This window comes from Protopterus annectens, chromosome 4.part1 (assembly GCF_019279795.1).
Source record: "Protopterus annectens isolate FY-2018-M chromosome 4.part1, PAN1.0, whole genome shotgun sequence".
NCBI lineage: Eukaryota > Metazoa > Chordata > Ceratodontiformes > Protopteridae > Protopterus > Protopterus annectens.
In genome coordinates this window covers 513,493,311-513,513,812 of record NC_056734.1, presented here as the reverse complement: position 1 = coordinate 513,513,812, position 20,502 = coordinate 513,493,311, and the positions used below count along the sequence as shown (strand labels likewise).

At 43.8% G+C, this 20,502-nt stretch overlaps 1 protein-coding gene across 1 annotated transcript in view; it reads right to left on the bottom strand.

Annotated features, from left to right (window-relative positions):
- Positions 1-20,502, bottom strand: part of LOC122801243 (high density lipoprotein binding protein) — a 1,918,659-nt gene that overhangs the window by 1,673,540 nt on the left and 224,617 nt on the right. Inside the window, exon 2 of the mRNA XM_044070795.1 lies at positions 19,308-19,382. The gene's annotated coding sequence lies outside the window, so the exon portion shown is untranslated. The remainder of the gene's footprint in view (positions 1-19,307; positions 19,383-20,502) is intronic.

Below are 20,502 nucleotides of genomic sequence, written 5' to 3'. Positions count from 1 at the left end.
TTTTAAAAGGAAGTCACTGAGACAGTTTACCATGGGGGGGGGGGGGTCTTACTCCCAGATTTGGAAGTGGATGCCCCTCACTGCTTAGTTCTGTGCGTCCCCTGGGACGCAAACATGGGTTTTTTGCTGTGTTTGGGTTTGGTTTGAGAAGACCTGGAAGGGACCAATGCTTAGAGGGCCAGTGCCTACTAAACTTAAGAGGCTGAACTTGTAATAGAAAAGATCTTTTAAAGATGGAAGATGAATCTAAATCTATGCAAACTGTTAAAGAAATTCCTCAACCTTGTTGCCAAACAGGCAGTCCTGATTTAAAGGAGCATCCAACAATTTAGCTTTAACATAATCAGGCAAAGATTGCTCCTTAAGCCAAGCATGCCTTCTGAGCAAAGACCCAGTAATAGCAGCCTTGCAAGAGGCATCTAATGAATCGAAACCACATTGTAAAGTAAGTTTTCCAACTCCTTCAGCAAAATGCATTAAATCCTCCAATTCTTTATTTTCCACAGTCCGGAACCAATTTTCTGTTTTAAACAGTCCAACATGTTACTGATATTTTAATATATGAAACTGGCAGTTTAAAGCCCTAATGGCCAAGGTTGCAGACGTATAAACTTTCTTACCCAATCTATCCAGCGCCCTGAACGGGTAGGATTTTTGAAGTCTTATGCCCTTGGGCCCCTGTGAAAGTCTCTGGATCTACAATAGGATTTTTAAAAAGGAACTTGAGACTCCGGGACCATGTAGTATCAGGGACCATGTAGCATCAGTCAGGCTTTCTGGGAGGAGGCAGAGAATCGGGGGCCAAACTAGACTCCGAAAAAGCATAGACACTGTCTAGTACAGGAGGAATAGCTAAAGGCCTATACAGACGTAGGAGAAGGAAATCTCCAAGCCTCTTTTTGAAAGACAAAAATCCTGGCTTTCCCAGTGGAAATGCTCCCTTAGAGTATGTAAGGTTTCCCCCAAAAGAGAAATCCACAGTTAGGGAAACTGAGGGAATGGAGTCCTCTGCATCAGAATCTTCATAAGTAGGTAAGGGCAAATCCAGATCAGAAGAATAAAAAACAGAATGTTTTTTAGGCAGAGGTCTGAGCATGTGGCCTGGGCATCATTTTTAGGCATGGATCGAGACTTACGCCCAAGTAAAGAGGGCGGCGTCAGTTTAATATACAAGTCTGTAGGCCCGAATACAGACTCGGAAGACAGTGCCTGGCTCCAGACCCACCCAAGGCAGAGACATCCACGGGTTCCATAGTTGAAGCATTGCATAGTATACCGGACTCCAAATGAGTCCCTGTAGAGGCCAGCGAATCAGAAGTAGCGGGTATCAGGGGCTGCAAAAGCACCTCACTGAGTACTGGCAAACTGGCTTAGAAGCATAGTCTGCAGTTTTGGACCTCGGCGGCCTGTCTCCATCTATCTTTGCGTTTAGAGAATCCCGGTAGTCTGATGGCTAACAGACATTTCTGGATAATTAAACCAAGAACAGAAATATTTAGAGGTAAAAATATACAGACTGATAAGTGCACCGATTAAAAGCACAAAACAGGCAGCAAGGTATGTCGTGGTCAGGACCCAGGCAAGGAATACAGTACAAATGAAAATCTGAGGTATTTGCTTTCCACAAGTAATGCAATTATTAACTTTTACTGACCCTGGTAAGGAGCAAAAAAAAAAAAAAAAAAAAATTTTCCCCAACGGGGTACTTAGCTTTAGTTGACTTTGGTTCTTAAACTCAAAATTTCACCAGTTGGCAGACTGGCACTTGCGAACTGCTTCAGGCACCACAAGGCAAGAAAGACTGATGTAATTGCATCGACTGCATGTTTTATACCCCTGATGACCTGATGTCATGGAAGGGACAGCAACCGATGCAAGACCCAAGGCTTTGCTAATCAGGCTGAGGGTTACCTGCAAGCAGATAACCCAAATGCAATGACTGCAATAGTGAAAGACGAAGAACCTAGGCCCTTGTGAAACATCTCAGTTAAGTATTTAAGAATATGGGGTAAATTGGGTACTGCTGTGCCCATCCCCAGAGTTTGGCTCCAGGAACAATCTTTTCCATTTGTTAGCATAGGATTTTCTAGTACAAGACCTCCTTGCCTCCAGAATGACCTCCATCACTTTTACTGAAACATGTTGAGAGGTCAGGTAATTAGCCATGCTGCAAAGATCAAAGTTTGAAGCTGTGGGTGCAGAATCTGGCCCTCCTGCTGGGATAGCAGGGCAAGGGTCTGAGGCAGGTGCCATGGTGCCAGCAGTGACACTGCGCAAGAGGGTCCAGTGCAATCAGTATTGTCCTTGGTTTGTCCCATTTGATCTTTAATAGCAACTCTGGAGAGGCAGAGGGGGAAAGGCATAAACTGACAGGTTTTTTCCAAGTGAAGGACAGAGCATCCACTTTCCAAGCCTGTTTGTGAGGAGTCCTTGAGCAGAACTTGTCCAACTGGTAGTTCTGAGAGGAGGCAAACCAGTCCATTTCTGGGCTCCCCAGTTTGGAACCAAAGATATTAAACATATTGAGAAACAGTTTCCACTCGTGTGGGTCCATGAGATTTCTGCGTAGGTAGTCAGCCAGTCTATTTAGCTTTCCTAACAGGAACTGAGCCTGTAGGTGCACTTGGTAGCTCAAAGCTGTGTTCCAGAGCCATGACTAGTCTGCAGAGTGGGTATGAATGGGTTCCCCCTTGCTTGTTTATGTACCACACAACACTGCTGTTCAGTCTTTACCAATAATTGTTCTTGGAAGAACGTGGTCCTTGAAGGCTTTCAGAGCATTCTGTACAGCTAACATTTTTTTGATTGATAAGTAGGTGCATTTGACTTGGGTTCCATTTGCCCTGAATGCACTGCCCTGTCAAGTGAGCATAGTCTGATGAGTCTGTTAGGGTTTGGTGGCAGAGGGTAGAAAGAATGACCAAGTAGAAAGGAGGACAGTCCCTTTTTTGGTGGCAGGCCTCTGCCCACCATAGGAACTCTTACCTTTAGACAAGGTATGATCAGAATAATTAATTCTAGATCTTGAGAATGTTTGCACCATGAGCTTTTTAGATAACATTGTATTTTCCTCATATGCAGTCTTGCATATGGAATTAGTAGAATGCAAGAGGCCATGAACCCCAGTACTTGCAGCATTTTCCTTGCAGATAGGTGGGTCTTTGTGGCCAGTAGATTGCAGTAGGCTGTCACGAACTTGTTTCTGTGGTGTGAGGTAGGCCATCTGGGAAGTTTTATTCAAGCTTGCTCCCAGGAATACAATTTGCTGGCAGGATACAAGATTTTTTTTCATTTACAATGTACCCCAGAGAAGTTGGTAATTTCTTTACAAATGCCGGATGATTTAATAGTACATCCTGGCTTTCTGCCTGAATTAGACAACCATCCAAGTATGGGTATATTTGAATATTTCTTTGCCTGCAAAATGCAAGGACCGGAGCTAGGCACTTTGTGAATACCCTGGGCACAGTAGATGAGCCAAAAGGCAGTGCAGAGAACGGATTATGCACGTAGCCTGCTCTGAAGCATAGGTATCTTCTGCATGATTCCCTTATTGGGATGTGCAAGTAGGCTTCCTTTAAATCCAGTGTTGCCAACCAGGCATTTTTGCCTAGCATGGGAAGCAGCTGATGAGTCAACATCTTGCATTTTGGGATTACCAAAAATGTGTTTAGGACAGACAGGTCCAGGATTGGATGCCAGGAACAGTCTTTCCTGGTTACCAGGTAAAGTCTTGAGAGTAAAAGCCTTGCCCCCAATTCTTCTTCTGGGACAGGCTGAATAGCCCGGATGCTTTAAGTACTACTGCTGCTTTGTTGCCAAACTAGCAATCTTGGTTTAAGGGAGCATCCAGTAATTTAGCTTTAACATGATCTGACAAAGATTACTCCTTAAGCCAAGCATGCCTTCTAAGTACAGACCCAGTGACAGCAGCCCTGCAAGACACCTCTAAATGAATCAACCACACTGCAAAGTACGTTTCCCCACTTGTTCAGCAGAATGCATCAAATCCTGCAATTCTTTATTTTCAGCAGTCTGGAATCATTTTCTGTTTAAGCAGTCCAATAATATGCTGCTGATACTTCAAATGAAACTGGCAGTTTAAGGCCCTAATGACAAACGTTGCAGAAGTATATACTTTCTTACCCATCTACCCAGTGCCCTGGAATCTCCATCAGAGGGGGGTAAAAGTTTTGGCAGTAGTGGCCTTAATCCCCTTGGGTCCCTGTGAAATGGTGTCAGAATCCACAGTAGGATTTCTAAAAAGGAAAGAGTCAGGTACCCTGCAATACCAAACAGGTTTTCTGAGAGCAGGAGGTAAAGTGTCAGGGGCCAAGCTAGATTCCGAGAAGGCATCTACAATGTCCAGTACAGGAGGTATAGCTAAAGGCCTGTGGTGAAGCAGGAATAAGAATTCCCTAAGCCTCTTTTTGGAGTCAGAGAAACAAAGGACTGAAGTACTAAAGTACAGTTTTGTACCTACCATAAATGTAGATGTTAGAGTGTACACCCTGCTGCAGTCATCACACTTTGGTTATCCTGTCGTCAGGCGGTCCCGCAGTCGGCCTGAATTCCAAAGTCTTGGTCCAGTGTTGGTTGCAGTTGCTTCTTCCCTGAAGACAGTGCGCCAGGGGTATATATGATGCATCAGATGCCATTTTCTTCAGTTTTTCTTGACCCAGATGTCAGGTGCACCCAAAAAGGTGGTCAGTAATTAGTACCAATCTAAAAAGTTTAGCACAAACACAAAATCCCTCCAGCTATAAGCAAATACATCACAAAGGTATTGTAAAGTTTTAGTTAGGTCAGAGGAGATGGGAGGGTAACCTGGATTGCAGCAGGGTGTACACTCAAACATCTACATTTATGGTAGGTACAAAACTATACTAATGTTCATAGTGTTACCCTGCTGCAGTCATCACACTGTGGTAGAATCCCAAAGCTAAGGATGGGAGGTGGAATCAAGCAGGGTTAGAGGAGGCTAGAAGGCCCTGCAGAACTGCAGTGGCGAAGCCAGCTTTAGTCTTAGAGTAAAGTGGTAAGTGGCAGTGTTTGGTGAAGGTGTGTACTGAACTCAAAGTTGCAGCTTCCAAAATATCCTTGGTTGGCACCCCCCTGAGTAAGGCTGTAGATTTAGCTGCTGCCTTGGTAGAGTAGGGCTTTATGGTAGCAGGAACTGGTTTTCCATGATGGGTATAGCAAAAACGAATGCAATGTCCTATCCATTTGGAAATGGTCTGTTTTGATATATAGCCTTCCCTTGTGAAGCTGCAGCATAGGATACAAAGAGCTGGTCAGATTTTCTGAAAATCTTAGTTTTATCCAAGTAGTAACGTAGTTGCCTGTGAATGTCCAAGGAGTGCAGGAGTCTCTCCTTTGTTCTGTGGATTTGGAAAGAAGGTGGGTAAGTGGATGGTTTGATTTAGAGCCACACTGGATACCACCTTAGGCATGGAGGGATTAGTTCGTAAAGAAACTGTCTTGATGGAAAATGAGGAAAGGCTCTACTGCCATTAGTGCCTGAAGCTCTGAGACTCTTCTGGCTGACGTTATTGCTAGCAGGGCAGTCTTCCACGATATAAACTTTAGATCAGCAGAGAAAGCTGGTTCAAAAGGAGGTAGCGCAAGTTTTTCCAGAACGAAGTTGGTCCCAGGTTGGTGTAGGTGCTCTCCTGGTGGGCCTAATTTTTTAGCCCTTCTGAGAAAGTGCCTTAGAAGCGGATGTGAAAATAAGGGAGGATCCATGTTTTAGTGGGCTGAAATAGGCAGAGGCGTGGATTTTAATAGATGAAAAAGAAAGTCCTTTGTGCAACATCTCAATTAAATACTGTAGAATCTGAGGTATGAGGCTGAAGGGTATTTTGGCCTTTAGCTTGGTTCCAGGCGCAAGACCTTTTCCATTTGTCTGAGTAGGCCTTCCTGGTGCTGGGCCTCCTAGATTCCAGAACATCCATAACTGCCCGAGGAAGAGGAGCTGGCTGGTTGCTTAGGTGATATGCCATGCAGTCAAATTTAAGGTTTAGAGCTGGCTGTGTAGAATCTGACAGTCTTGCTGTGTGAGCAAATTAGCAACTTGTGGTAAAATCCAAGGTGGGCCCTGGGCCATACTCATTAGTTGGTACCAGTGCTGGCGTGGCCAGTCTGGGGCTATGAGTATCATTCTGGGTCTCCTTTCAGACTTTCAGTACCACCTTTGTGAGAAGGGGCTATGGAGGGAAGGCATATACTGTCAGGTTTTTCCAACTGAATGAGAGTGCGTCCACTTTCCAAGCTTGATGAAGCGTCCTTGTACAAAATTTTGTTAGCTGATGGACCTGTTTGCCAGCACCCAAAACTATGTCTGGGTGGCCCCATTTTTGAGTAATCATTGCAAATACTTGTGGATCCAGTTTCCACTCGTGGGGATCCATGATATTTCTTCTGAGGTACTCTGCCAATGTGTTCTTTTTTTCCTGGCAGGAATTGAGCTTGTAGCTGAACTTTGTAAGCCAGTGCTGTGTTCCACAAGGTCATTGCTTACCTGCATAGAGGGTAGGAGTGTGTACCCCCTTGTTTATGTACCACATTACTGTGGTGTTGTCAGTCCTTATTGTAAGCTGTCCTGGATGCAAGAGGTTCTTGAAGGCTGTCAGGGCATTCTGTACAACTAGCATTTCTTTTTGACTGATGTGCAGATTCCTTTGATCTGCAGTCCATATGCCTTGAATGCACTGTCCTGCCATGTGTGCCCCCCCAGGCAGTCAGATCTGTTGTCAGTTTGCCTGGCTGGGGGGCAAGGTGAAAGGCTGACCCTTGAGGTGACATGCCTGTGACCACCACAGAAACTCTTGAAGGCAGGGAATGAGAGATATCATTGTGTCCAAGCTGTGGCTGTGTTGAGACCATACGCTTTTTAGGTACCACTGTAATTTCCTCATATGCAGCTTTGCAAATGGTAGTATGCAAGATGCCATGAAGCCCAAGGCCTGCAGAATTTTCCTTGCAGGGAGTTGGGTATTTGTTGCCATTGTTTTGAAATATTGAGTCAGTTGTAGCCATTTGTCTGGCGTCAGAAAAGCCTTCTGGGCCGTTGTACTGAAGCTGGCACCTAGGAATGTCATTTTGTGAGGGTACTAGTTTTGATTTCTTTTCGTTTACTGTGTACCCTAGGCAACTTAGATGCTTTACAAAAGCCAGATGCAAGAGGATGTCCTTGCTTTCTGCTTTGAAGAGGCAGTCATCCAGGTATGGGTATATTTGAATTCCTCTGTCTGCAGTATGCAATTACTGGTGCCAGGGATTTTGTGAAAACCCTGGGGCAGTGCAGAGAATTGGTAATGGGTTGAACCTGCAATGAAACTGAGGTATCTTCTGCAATTTTGTCTGATAGGGACATGCAGGTATGCCTCCTTAAGGTCCAACGTTACTAGCCATGCTTTGCCCAACATGGGAAGAAGCTGCTGTAGTGTTAGCATCTTGAATTTGGGTACTTTTAAGATGTTTAGAATTGACAAGTCCAGAACTGGTCTCCAGGCATTGTCCTTTCTGGGGACTAGAAAGAATCTAGAGTAAAATCATTTGCTTTGCTTCCGTGTAGGTACCAGTTGAATAGCTCTCATGTCCATGAGAGCTGTAATTTGTTTTTGTGCCTCTGCCCATTGACTGTGGCAGGTTTGGCATTCCTCTTTGTTGGCAAGGTGTGGAAATGGAATCTGTATCCTTGTGAAATTATGTTTAGGACCCATTTGTCCTTCGTGATGATGCGCCAGTTGTCTGAAAAAAGTGCTAATTTTCCTCCCAAGGGAGCTGCCAAGAGAGTTTTGCTTGGCCATATGAGGTTTAAGTCATTGTGTTTGCCTTCTAGTAGTTTGGGGCCTGTCTTCTCCTCCCTTCTGTGTCGCAGTGCCCCATTGTCGAGGTTTGTAGAGGGTTTGTAGTTGTCCTCTGCCTCTTGGGCATCTGTATTTATCCCTCAGAGGTCCGTCAGTAGCTGGAAAGGACCAATTTTTTGTTGGCCAATTTCTGCTGAAACGAGGGGGCTGAACCTGTAAGAAATCTTTGACCATCTGCATAGATTTTGCCTTATCCTCTGTAAGGGAGCATCTAGAAGCTTTGCTTTAACATGATCAGGTAGAGTTTGTTCCTTTAACCAAGCATGTCTACGTACAACAGACCCAGTAACAGCTGCTCTACAGAAAGCTTCCAAGGAATCAAATCCACATTGTAAAGTATGTTTGCCCACCTGTTCAGTCTGAATTGAAAGAAATGCAGGATCTGTTGCATGCAGCTGAAGAGGGTGTGTGCTCATTTTTTGTCTTATTTGAGACATTAGAAATTGCTCGTATTTTAGCATGTAAAATTGACAATTTAGTGCTCTCATAGCTAGAGTGGCTGAGGTGTAAACATCCCCCCCATCTGTCTAGTGCTCTGGAGTCCCTTTCAGAGGATACAGGATTTTTTGCCATAGAAGTCTTAGCCCCTTTGGGACCCTGGGAGATGGTCTCTGGGTCAGCAACACGGCTTTTATAAAGGAATTTGTGGGAGTCAGGCACTCCAATATCTGTCTGGTTTGGCTGGAGTAGGAGGCAGAGAATCTGGATTTAAACTAGATTCTAAGTAAACATCATCCACAATTCTAAACTGGGAGGATAGCAAGAGGTATGTGCAGTGAAAATGTTCCCTCAGTGTGTAAAGTTTCCCCAAAGGAGTAGTCTTCAGGGAGGAGAAGCTGAGGGAATGGAATCCTCAGCATCAGAATCTTCATAAGGGGGAAGGGAGTAATCTTGTTCCTCAGAGGAGCCTGAGGAAATAAACACTTGATCAGAGGAGGCATAATCTTCCTCTTGTCTAGGCCTTCTGTCGGGGGGGGCCTGATTAGAGATCAAATCTTCAGCCATTTTAAGCATGTTTCTTAGGCATGGGGCCTTGAACTGGAGACTGAAGTGCAGTCTTTTTTGGTTTAAGGAGTCTTAAGCTTAGGATACGTTTTAATGGTGAGTGTCGGTCTGAAGAAACCTTCAGAAACCAAAGGTGTTTCTGCAGCACTGGCTTCTCTTTCTGCAATGTCGTCGTTAGGGCCTAAAGAAAATGGCTGCGTCTGCCTAGAACTCTCCACCAAAGGGTCCGAAGCGGTCTCTGGTTCCAATTCTGCGGTAGCCAGGGGCTGCGTAGGCACCTCACTGAAAAAGTACAGTTTTGTACCTACCATAAATGTAGATGTTCGAAGATCCACATTGCTGCAGTCCTTACACTTGGGTAGTCCGCTGTCCTCGGTCGGCCCGAATATCAAAGTATACGGCTGACGTTGGTCAAGGCGCATTAGACTGACATCAGGACGTCAGGGTACAAATGTGCATGACCGACGTCATATCCTCAGTCTTTTCTTGCCCCAGATGTCAGAAGACCCTAACAAGAAAGGTCAAAAACCCAAAGACAACAAACAACCAACCAACCACCCTAGCACTAATAATATGTACAATATATACAATATACACAATATGTACAATCCAACCCACACAACCGCCTCCAACTACAGAGGGGAAGGAGGGAGGGTAAATTGGACTGCAGCAATGTGGATCTTCGAACATCTACATTTATGGTAGGTACAAAACTGTACTATGTTCTTCATCTCACATTGCTGCAGTCCTTACACTTGGGTAGAATCCCAAAGCAGAGGTAAGGGAGGATGGCACAACTATAAAGCAGCAGGAGCTGCCAAAATACCCTGTAAAATAGCAGTGGCAAAACCAGCCCTAGATTTAGAGTAAAGTGGAAGGTGATGATGCTTAGAGAAGCTATGCACTGAACTCCAGGTAGCTGCCTCCAAGATATCTTTAGTTGCCACCCCCCTTAAAAAAGCTGTTGAAGTGGCAGTAGCCCTAGTGGAATGAGGCCTAATCCCAGCTGGAACCTCCTTGCCATGATGGGAATAACAGAAAGCAATGCAACACCCAATCCACCTACAAATAGTTTGTTTTGACACAGGCTTGCCCTGAGAACTCAAAGCAAAAGAAACAAATAACTGCTGAGACTGCCTGAACCCTTTAGTTCTGCTCAAATAATATCGCAACTGCCTGTGTATATCCAAAGTGTGCAAAATCTTTTCCCCATTATTTTGGGGGTTTGCATAAAAGGTAGGCAAATGAATAGTTTGGTTTAAAGCCACACTAGAAACAACTTTAGGCATAAAGGAAGGATTAGTACGCAAAGATACCCTATCCTTATGGAAAATTAAGAAAGGCTCAACTGCCATAAGGGCCTGTAATTCAGAAACCCTTCTTGCAGAGGTAATGGCTAACAAAAAAGCAGTCTTCCATGATAAATATTTCAACTCAGCAGTAGCTGCAGGCTCAAAAGGTTGTAGAGTGAGTTTCTCCAACACAAAATTGAGATCCCAAGCAGGAGTAGGAGCTCTTCGTGGGGGTCTTATATTCTTTGCCCCTCTAAGGAATTGCTTAAACAAAGGATGAGAAAACAATGGTGGGTCACAATCATAGTGAGCAGAAATTGCTGCAGCATGAATCTTAATAGAAGAGAAGGACAAACCTTTGTCCAGTAACTCAGTAAGATATTGAAGAGCCACACTTAAATTAGGCTTAGAAACATCAAATGCTTTTGCTGCACTCCAAAATAAAAATCTCTTCCATTTATCTGCGTACACTTTCCTTGTACTAGGCCTTCTGGCCTCCAAAATAACATTCAAAACTTGCTGTGGAAGCTGAAACCCTCCAGGGTTTAAAACAGAATATGCCAGGCTGTCAGGTGAAGAGAGTGAAGTTTGACATTGAGTAAATGACTGTTCTCCTGAGACAGCAGGTGTGGAATCGAAGGTAAAGGCCATGGCGGCTCCCCTACCAGACTTCTCAGTAGTGGGTACCAATGCTGTCGAGGCCAATCTGGAGCTATTAAAATCATCTTTGGTTTGTCCTGTCTGACCTTCAGAAGTAGCTTTGGGAGGAAAGGCAGAGGTGGAAAGGCATACACATGAAGATTGCTCCAATTGAATGAAAGAGCATCCACTTTCCAAGCTGTGGTATGAAAACTTTTTGTGCAAAACTTTGGCAGCTGGTAGTTTAGTGGAGAAGCGAACAGATCTATGTCTGGAGTTCCCCATGACACTCAATTTCTGAAAAACTTGAGGATCCAATTTCCACTCGTGGGGATCCATTATTTGTCTGCTCAACACATCTGCTAAGGAGTTTTGTGCTCCCGGCAGAAACCTTGCCTGAAGATTTAGCTGTAAACTGAGAGCAGTCTCCCACAAAATCATTGCTTGTCTGCACAGAGGATAAGAATGTGTTCCCCCTTGCTTGTTGATGTACCACATGACAGTTGTGTTGTCTGTTAGAATCAACACCTGTCCTGGAAGAAGTAAATCCTTGAAAGCTATTAATGCAAATTGGACTGCTAACATCTCCTTCAGATTGATATGTAGATGTAGAAGTCTGGCAGGCCACTTGTCTTTTATCCACTTTCCATTTAGATGAGCTCCCCAAGCTTTGTCTGAGACATCTGTCGTTAGAATCTGACTCGCCTCTGGCCGGGTCACGGAGAGTCCCTTGTTTAGGTGACATTCCTGAGCCCACCACAAAAATTCCTTTTGAATGCAAGGTATTATCTGAATGACAGTGTCCATATCCTGGCAGTGCTGTGTCCATAGATTTTTGAGATACCATTGTAGCTTCCTCATATGCAGTTTGGCATTGGGAAGCACCAGAATACAAGATGCCATGAACCCCAAGGCTTGAAGGACTGTCCTTGCAGTCAGCCTGGACTGATGAGACAAGTGATGGAAGTAAAGAGAAAGATTCTGTTGTTTGTCCGGGGTCAAAAAGGCCATCTGGGATGCTGTATTCAGTCTCACACCCAGAAAGCACATGTCCTGAGAGGGTACTAGACTGGACTTTATTTCGTTCACAGAATACCCCAGGCATCTTAGCACTGCTATCACAAAATGTAGATGAAGAAGTTCGTCCTTTCCTTGAGCCAGAATCAGGCAATCGTCCAAATAAGGATAGATCTGTATTCCTCTTAGCCTGAAGAAAGCTATCACTGGAGCCAGAACCTTCGTGAATACTCTGGGCAGTAGATAAGCCAAAGGGCAATGCAGAGAACTGATAATGAGAAGTCCCAGCCCGAAGCGTAGATACTTCCTGCAACTTAGCCTGATAGGAACATGAAGGTAAGCCTCCTTGAGATCCAGAGTCACCATCCAGTGATCTTTGCCCAGCAGAGGTAAAAGCTGTTGTAACGTCAACATTTTGAACTTGGGAATGTCCAGATAAGTGTGGAGGATAGATAAATCCAAAATTGGTCTCCACGTGTTCCCCTTCTTTGGAACTAGGAACAGGCGAGAATAAAATCCTAGGCCCACTTCTGACAGAGGGACCGGTTGTATGGCCCCTATTTGGAGCAGCAGAGAAATTTGTTTGTGAGCCTCTATTCTTTGCTGAGGAGGAACGTCTGGCATGCCTTTGAAAGGAGGCAAGGTATGGAAATAAAACCTGTAACCTCGGTGTATGATATCCAGTACCCATCTGTCTTGGGTAATTAAACTCCAATTTTCCTTGAAAAGTGCCAACCTTCCTCCCAAAGGTGCTGCCAGACGAGAAGGCTCTGGCAGCTGAAAAGGTAGGTCATTGGGTCTGTTTACGAAAGGATTGACCCCTACCCTCACCAGAAGACTGTGCAGGTGAACTCCCTGTTCTAGGCCTGAAAGAGCCCTGAGCTCTGCCCCTACCACGTCTAGACCTACCCCTAGACTGGGAATCATAAGAAGGATACGTCCACCCCTTGGTAGGCCAATTTCTGCTAAACTTCGGAGGCTGAACCTGCAAAAAATCTTTAACAGTCTGCATAGACTTAGCCTCGTCTTCCATTTTCTTTAAGACTGCCTCAACAGGTAAACCAAACACATCAGATTGTAAAGGAGCATCTAAAATCCTCGTCTTAACATGTTCAGATAAATTCTGATCCCTCAGCCAGGCGTGCCTGCGAAGAACTGACCCAGTGGCAACCACCCTGGACGAGGCCTGTACAGCATCAAAACCACATTGCAAAGAATGCTTACCCACTTGTTCAGAGACATGTACCAAATCTTGTAACTCTTTACACTCAATACCTCCCACCAGAGCATCTACCTTAGACTTCAACTGAGAAAGTAGATAGTTTTGGGTATTTCAACATGTGAAACTGGCAATTCAGAGCCCTCATAGCTAGGGTGGAAGAAGTATAGACTTTCTTTCCCCACCTATCCAAAGCTCTGGCCTCTATCTGGAGGAACCGGATTTTTAACAGAAGCCTTAACCCCCTTAGGCCCCTGACTGACAGTTTCTGGGTCCACCCTAGGACTCTTAAAAAGATACTTATGAGCTTCAGGTACCCTATAGTACCTATCCGGTTTAACAGGAGCAGGAGGCAAAGAATCAGGATTAAGAGAAGCCTCTGCAAACACATCCTCCACAACATCCAGAACAGGAGGTATAGCCAAAGGCCTATGCTGGGGTAAAAACAAAAATTCCCTAAGCCTTTTCCTGGAATCAGAGAAGTCCTGACCTTCCCACTTAAAATGCTCCCTCATGGAATGAAGAGTCCCTGAAAAAGAAAAATCCTCAGGAGGAGAAGCAGAAGGAGTAGAATCACCCACATCAGAATCTGAATAAGGAGAATACTCCTGCAAGTCTTCAGCCGAAGACTCTGAAACATCTGAAGCCTGCTCAAAACTCCCCAACTCAGGTTCCACCCTAGGCCTCTTATCAGGAGGGGGCAAAGAACCTCTAATCAAAGTAATCAAATCTTCTGCCATTTTAAGCATATGCTTCTTGGGCACAGATCCTGAAGAACTAGGAGTGACCCCAACTGAAGCTAAACCTGGCCTGCCTCTGGGGGAAGCCTTGGAAACAGAAGGAGAAGGCCTAACCACCCTAGGAAGGGAGGGGAGTACAGTAACCTGAGAAGCCCCTTCTGCCTGACCTGCCTCCAGAGAGGCCACATCCTGCAATAACAAGGTCTCCCCCTGGGACTCTAGAAATCTCCGGTGGAACCACCGGCTCCACTGATACCTCTAAAGAACCGGCGTCCGGTACGGACGACTCCTCTTGCCTGGACTTAGCTGCTTTATCCTTGCGCTTCGAAGAAGCGGGCGGAGCATCCGACGGCATATTGTAATTGCACCGCTTCCCGAAGACTAACCTGGCACAGTCTAACTGTCTCTTAATAGTGCGCTTATTGAATCTAGCACAAAAGCGACACCCAACAACGTCGTGCTCAGGCCCTAAGCAAGAAATACACAAACTATGGTAATCTCTATGCGGTATCTGTTTCCCACAAGAAATACTGTTATTCACTTTTTCTGACATCCGGTAAACCACTGAGGCAAGAAAAAACTAAAATATTCCCCAACGGGGTACTTACACAACTTTGACTCTGTCTGAAACTCCGAATTCGAAAAATTTCAGAATGCCGAACGGCACTTGCAACGCTGCTTCTGCATCGGACCATGCGGCAAAAAAGACTGAGGATATGACGTCGGTCATGCGCATTTGTACCCTGACGTCCTGATGTCAGTCTAATGCGCCTTGACCGACGTCAGCCGTATACTTTGATATTCGGGCCGACCGAGGACAGCAGACTACCCAAGTGTAAGGACTGCAGCAATGTGAGATGAAGAACATCCGGTGAACCGGAGACTGGCCCAGCCGAGGCCTCGGAGTCTGGCTTGGGTCTAGGCTGCCTGTCCTCTTTGCGTTTTTTGTGCACGCCGGTAGTCGGTTGCTCCGACGGCATGGTGTAATTAAATTTTCTACCGTAGTGTCGTGCGAAATCGAAGCGTCGTTTTATAGTACGCTTATTGAACCTAGCACAAAAGCGACAACCAGTGACGTCGTGGTCTGGGCCTAGGCAAGGTATACAATAAGAATGAAAATCCTTATGAGGCATTTGCTTCCCACAAGAAATAAAATTGTTAATTTTCTGACATCGGTCAGAGGAAAGAAAAGTTTCCCCAATGGGGTACTTAGCTTTAAGACTTCGGATCTGAAATTAGACTTCAAAAATCTCAGGAGTTGGCAGACCGGTACTTGCGAACTGCTTCTGCTTCGGGCACCGCACGGTAAGAAAGACTGAAGAAAATGGTGTCTGATGCATCATATATAACCCTGGCGCACTGACATCAGGGAAGAAGCGATAGCAACAGACGCTGGAACAAGACTTTGGAATTCAGGCAGACTGAGGGACCGCCCAACAGGACGACTGCAGCAGGGTAACACGATCAAAAGCAACAGTTTGTTCCCATCAATGCTTGCAAAGGAAAGATTTCCTGAAGTAAACTGCATGCTGTTTTGTAACGCATGTATATAGTATACAGTTGCAGGCATTTTAAAAGCAAGTGGGTATCACAGTACTGTACATGCCAGTTATAAAGTGAGGTACCTGGTAGTATCTATAATTTAACAAAAAATTCAAAGACATGCATCCACCTCTAAAACCAAGGGAAGTTAAATGTATTAAAGACTTTAAAATGATAGTTTCCCAGCACTTGCAAACTAATTGGCTTGGGGGATTTCCATCTGGACCTGCTTTTGTACAAAGCAAGAAGCCAGCAGGTGCAGACTATCATGAGGTCTCAAGAGCTTGGAGTGAATTAAACTTCACCCTTAAGGACTTCACTTTCAAAGGGATATTGCCAAGCAGTTAAGTGAAAAAAAATTAAAGAAAAAGCTTGAAACTGTGGTAAGTGAACAGTTACCTCCCTACCAGCCTTAGTACTTTAATGCATTACACAAGTGGTGCACTGTATACATTAAGGCTAAAAATTAATGTTCACTAAAAAAATGCAAGTTAGCTTCCACATACAAGACAGGAGTAGCAGCAAAACAGATAGCTAGCTGAAAGGAAGAACAAAGGCTCCAACCTGCACATCAGAACAGGCAATACCAGTGGGTGCAGTCACCAATTTAGGGCAACACTCCTTTGAGGAGTAGACTACCCTTTTGTAAAATGGAGTTTTACAGTAGCTGTAAGTTTGCCCAGAATTTAAAGTTTAATCTGGTGTGCTCTTACTGAAGCTGAGACTGGGATGTGTAGATAAGGATTCAAACCAAATAAGCAGCTGAATGAAAGACCAGCCTAATTACTGTATGCATGCAAGATGGAAACAAATCAAAATCAAGCCATTACCGCAATTATTAAAATGGCCGTTGTCAATATTAACAAGCAGCATAAATGGCGTTTCACATACAGGTGAAAGAGTATTGTATTATGTGCAAGAGACAAGCTGCCATGGTGCAAAACACTCATGTGGATCAAAATGAGCATGTGTAATAAAAATATTTCCGAGTTAATGCTCATGAGAGGGGGGAAAAAAGGAGAAATGGGATAACCAAGTTTGTGAGAAAGGCCCAAACAATTGGATAGGACAATGGTAGATTTGTAGTAGCAATGAGTTAATCACAGGGCAGGAAGACTGCTAGTCTATACTTGTATTCAACCTAAAACTACAGATATGGAGCTTAAAATTTTGAAATAAAAAGGTTCAGTAAGAAGTATTTACCAGTGGGAACATAGCTCTCAACTGCATGGATTTTTGGCCGAATGTCCAGATTTTGCCAGTTACTCAATTTGTGGTTTTCTGGCAAATCGCTGGGAGGATCAAAGGACTAAAGTCAGTAAATGAGGACATGCATTCGAGTTGGACTTCAAATACTTCAGAAAATCTATGTTAAAACCCTGTTAACTGTAGCAACTGTGTCTAAGAGCAATATTTAAACTGTCCCTAGCTTTTGGCTTTGTCCCCTCATTTTTTGAGGGGCTTTGGGCAGATCTCTTGCACCAAGAGGTTAAATAAATTTTGTTCCATTCCCCACATTCTCAAGAGGCCAGATTTTAAGACATAATAATTTTGGTATGGGCAGGGAATTAATTAGCAGAAACTTCTACAGAAGTTACACATTACTTCAAGATACAAAAGATACAATAACCAAGTTAAACAGTAGAAGTTTAACAGGAACATGTTTATTTCATTGAAAGCTGCGAAACCCACCCAGCAACCAACAGATCATTCACAAAGACCAATATAAAGAGTAACAAAAGTAGTCTGACACTGGCACTTCCCCCAACTTATGTGAACAGAATTTAAAGGAGTGACTAGTGTATGCAATTTTAAAAGATTAGTTAAAATCAACTACTTCAGAAAGGACAGTCAGCAAGTTGGATAATAAACATAATAAGTCAGAAATGAAAAATGGGAAAGCAGTAATAGGAATTTACTGCCAAAGGAAAACCACACAAAAACAAGAGAACAAATGTAAAGCGCCAAAGGAAAAAGAGCATCTGGACAATGCAGTCTGGAAAAGTTGCACTTAAACAACCATTTCTACCAACTCCAGAGCACAACTTGGTGCAATTACCTTGGCAACAAGTAGCAATAGCATAACTTGCACAGCTTATGAAGAGAAAACAGACATTTCAGAGTCATTACAACATGAAAAATCTGTATAAAGCATAGTAATGGAAAAAAAGGCAAGTGGAAATATTTATGGAAGACTGATATGCCATGGTTAGAAAAAAAAAAAAAGAGAGAGTCATCTGAACAGCCAAGATAGGAAGTAATGAAAAAAAATGTATAACCAACAGCGAAGTTCCCAAAAATGAATGGCATTCCATTGTGGAAATTTGGAAGTTAAAGGCAAGCTTCATCATCTCACTATCCAGATTTTAAAATATAGTTACAGTAGGAAGGAAAAACATGCAAACATAAGTCTATGAAACGATAAGGAAACTAGGTTAAGGCCATAGATTGACAGCTATTTCTGGTTACTGTTTTATACAAGGACATGCACCTCTAGTAGGCTTGATACCACTTACAGAAGCTGGATCATGCAATACAAGTTTTCCCAAAGGCATGTAAAGAACTTGTGCTGTTAACATGCTGTGGATGTTAACTGCAGCATTTAGACCAACACAGGAATGCCGAATGTCAACACATTAGGATTTGGTTTAGTTTCCATTTAAAGCTACTGAAGTATAATCTGCAGTCGGTAAACTGCTCCACATTTTTCACTGCAAGTCAGATTAGTAGTCAACTGGAAACTTAGTATTTTAAAAATCTGACTTTTTTTGTATGGAATAAAAAACAAGTCTGAGAAGGTAGTCCTATCTCGTGACTGTACCAGTCATTTCCAGGGCTTGAAGTTGTTTTCTACAAGAAAAACTTATAGCATTAAGTGGACAAAAGTTCAGTAATTATATTGAACCCCTTTGCCACTATATAGCAAGAGGTTCTCTGGCGTGATTCTCAGCAGAGAGTATGCCGGGCAGAGTCTGTATGGGTAATCCAGTTTCCTCCTACATGGAAGTTCACAATAAATGTTGGCAATTTTAGTTAGGCCGTCCACTGTTCAAAAGGCAACAGTTTCAGCAGCTGGGGGGGCAATAGTTTTGATGGCTTAATTAGCACAGAGCTATAGCAATTCTGCATATTTTCTGCTTATTGCTTCCTATCAACAGTTTAAATCTTCACTAAAATAATTTTCAGGTTACGGAAACTAGTACACTTGCACAAGTACAGGCAGTGTAATACTTCAAACGTTACTCTCAGGGGAGGGTGTCATCCTACTGGTTTTATGACCCTGGTACCTTGCTGAATGGTATGGGTGTATTGGGCAGTCTGCCACAGATTCATCCCCTGCCCTCCCAATATCCTGCAGTCTCAGCTTAAATGTCAAGTTTTAGTTGGTGGCCATTAACAAATGATTTTCAAAGTGTGTAACATGGCCAGTCACCAGCACCACCACTTTTCACCTCTAGATAAAGAGGCTCAGTATCCCACCCAATTAAGTCACACTGCCAAAAATTTGGCACAGTGAAAAACTACAATACTGGTCAACAAATTTTGCAAGCCATATCTGTGAAACCGACAAAATCTGTTACCTTTTCGCCAATGTGCAGTGACCTCAGAGCCAACTGGGGTAAGGGAGCAAAGCTCCCACATGAGATGGGGGTACAGAAAGGCTAGTCGACTATCAAAAAAAAAAAAAAAAAAGTAAAACTTTCTAGAAGCACCCCCCCCCAATAATTGTGGCACACAAAACAGCAGTACAACCCTAACAAATACGGGTACATGATGCAGAGTCACAGGACTGTGAGACAGAACACCAAGCTTTGCCCAAATATTTGTTTACAATGAAAATGAGGTAAGACAGCAGAAAGCTGGGCTCTAACAGCTCACTGTAATTTTTGGAGGGGGGAGGGACACACTAATAGAAAAGTCTTTCAATAGAGATTTCATGCAGTGACTAAACTTCTATACAAAAGTATGTAGTGACCCTTACCAGCTAAATGGTCAGTAGCCAGGAAGTCCGTCCTGTGGGAGGATTCTTGTCCGTGTCAGCCTGCCACCTTTTAGTCTGAAAGAAAAATTTAACTCACTAAAGAAAAGAACTTCAGTTTCACATTTTAAAACAAACTTTAACAAGGACTGCCTGTCTGAATGCAATGAAACAGCTACAGTCTAAAGTGTCATCCAAAGTAACAATGGTGAAATATGTACCAACAGTTCACTAAATAAAATTACAAGTTAAACAGCTTTATGTAAAACTGCATACATTTAAATTACCTCATGTGCACTCATTTTTGTGGAAAAACCACACAGCATTTTGCAACACTAGGATGTGCTTAAGGTCCACACATTTGGTCACCTTGCTCCACAATTACGCATCCAAGACTTAAGACGACAACAGCTAGGCTAGCTAGTGTTACTTCCCCACTCCTGCCACATACTGCAGTACAGAACTGCAATTAAACTTGCTTTCAACTACAGAGTACAAAGGCTATTTTGTTAGTTTTAGATGCTGAACCCAAGCACTACTTGTGTAGCAAAGCAAGAAAGAAACAGGCATTCCAGACCTCTGCTCGACTGTCAGGGACTGAATGCCATCAGTAAGCCAGAGCACCAACCAGCCATCATTCGCTACTGCAGTCCTGACCAAGTGATTTCCTGCTTTGAAGTCCTTGGGTGGCCCGACTACCACAGTAAAACACTACCTCCTTCCCTGGGCTGGCAGACACCATACCCAGACATCAGGATGGTTCAGTATAAAAGGGGCCAACTGATGCCATGACAGTTTCTTGCCCCTGTAAGTTAGCAGCCCCACAGAGGACTCTTAAGCAAGGGACCAGCTAAGAGGAAGGAGACCTGTAGGGCATCCCTGCAAAGGGTCCTCTATAAGAGGATGACAGTGTAAAAAGTTGTTACTGTAAGGAGAATAAGGGGGGATGGAGAGGGAAAGAATGTAAGTGTACACGTACTGTAATATGTTCTTCATGCTTCCCTGTTAAAGACCTGACTTATGGGAAGATTTCCAAAAATGAGGGTGAAGAGTGCCTTAATGGGAACAGAAAGAAGCTCCTCCATATGCCACATGCAATTTTTTTATGAGTAGTTTCAACAGCAAGATATTGGGTCCTTAAGTGGCAGCTCAAACAGTATCAGTGCCTCCAAGGGAGGCATTTTCAGACAGATTCAGA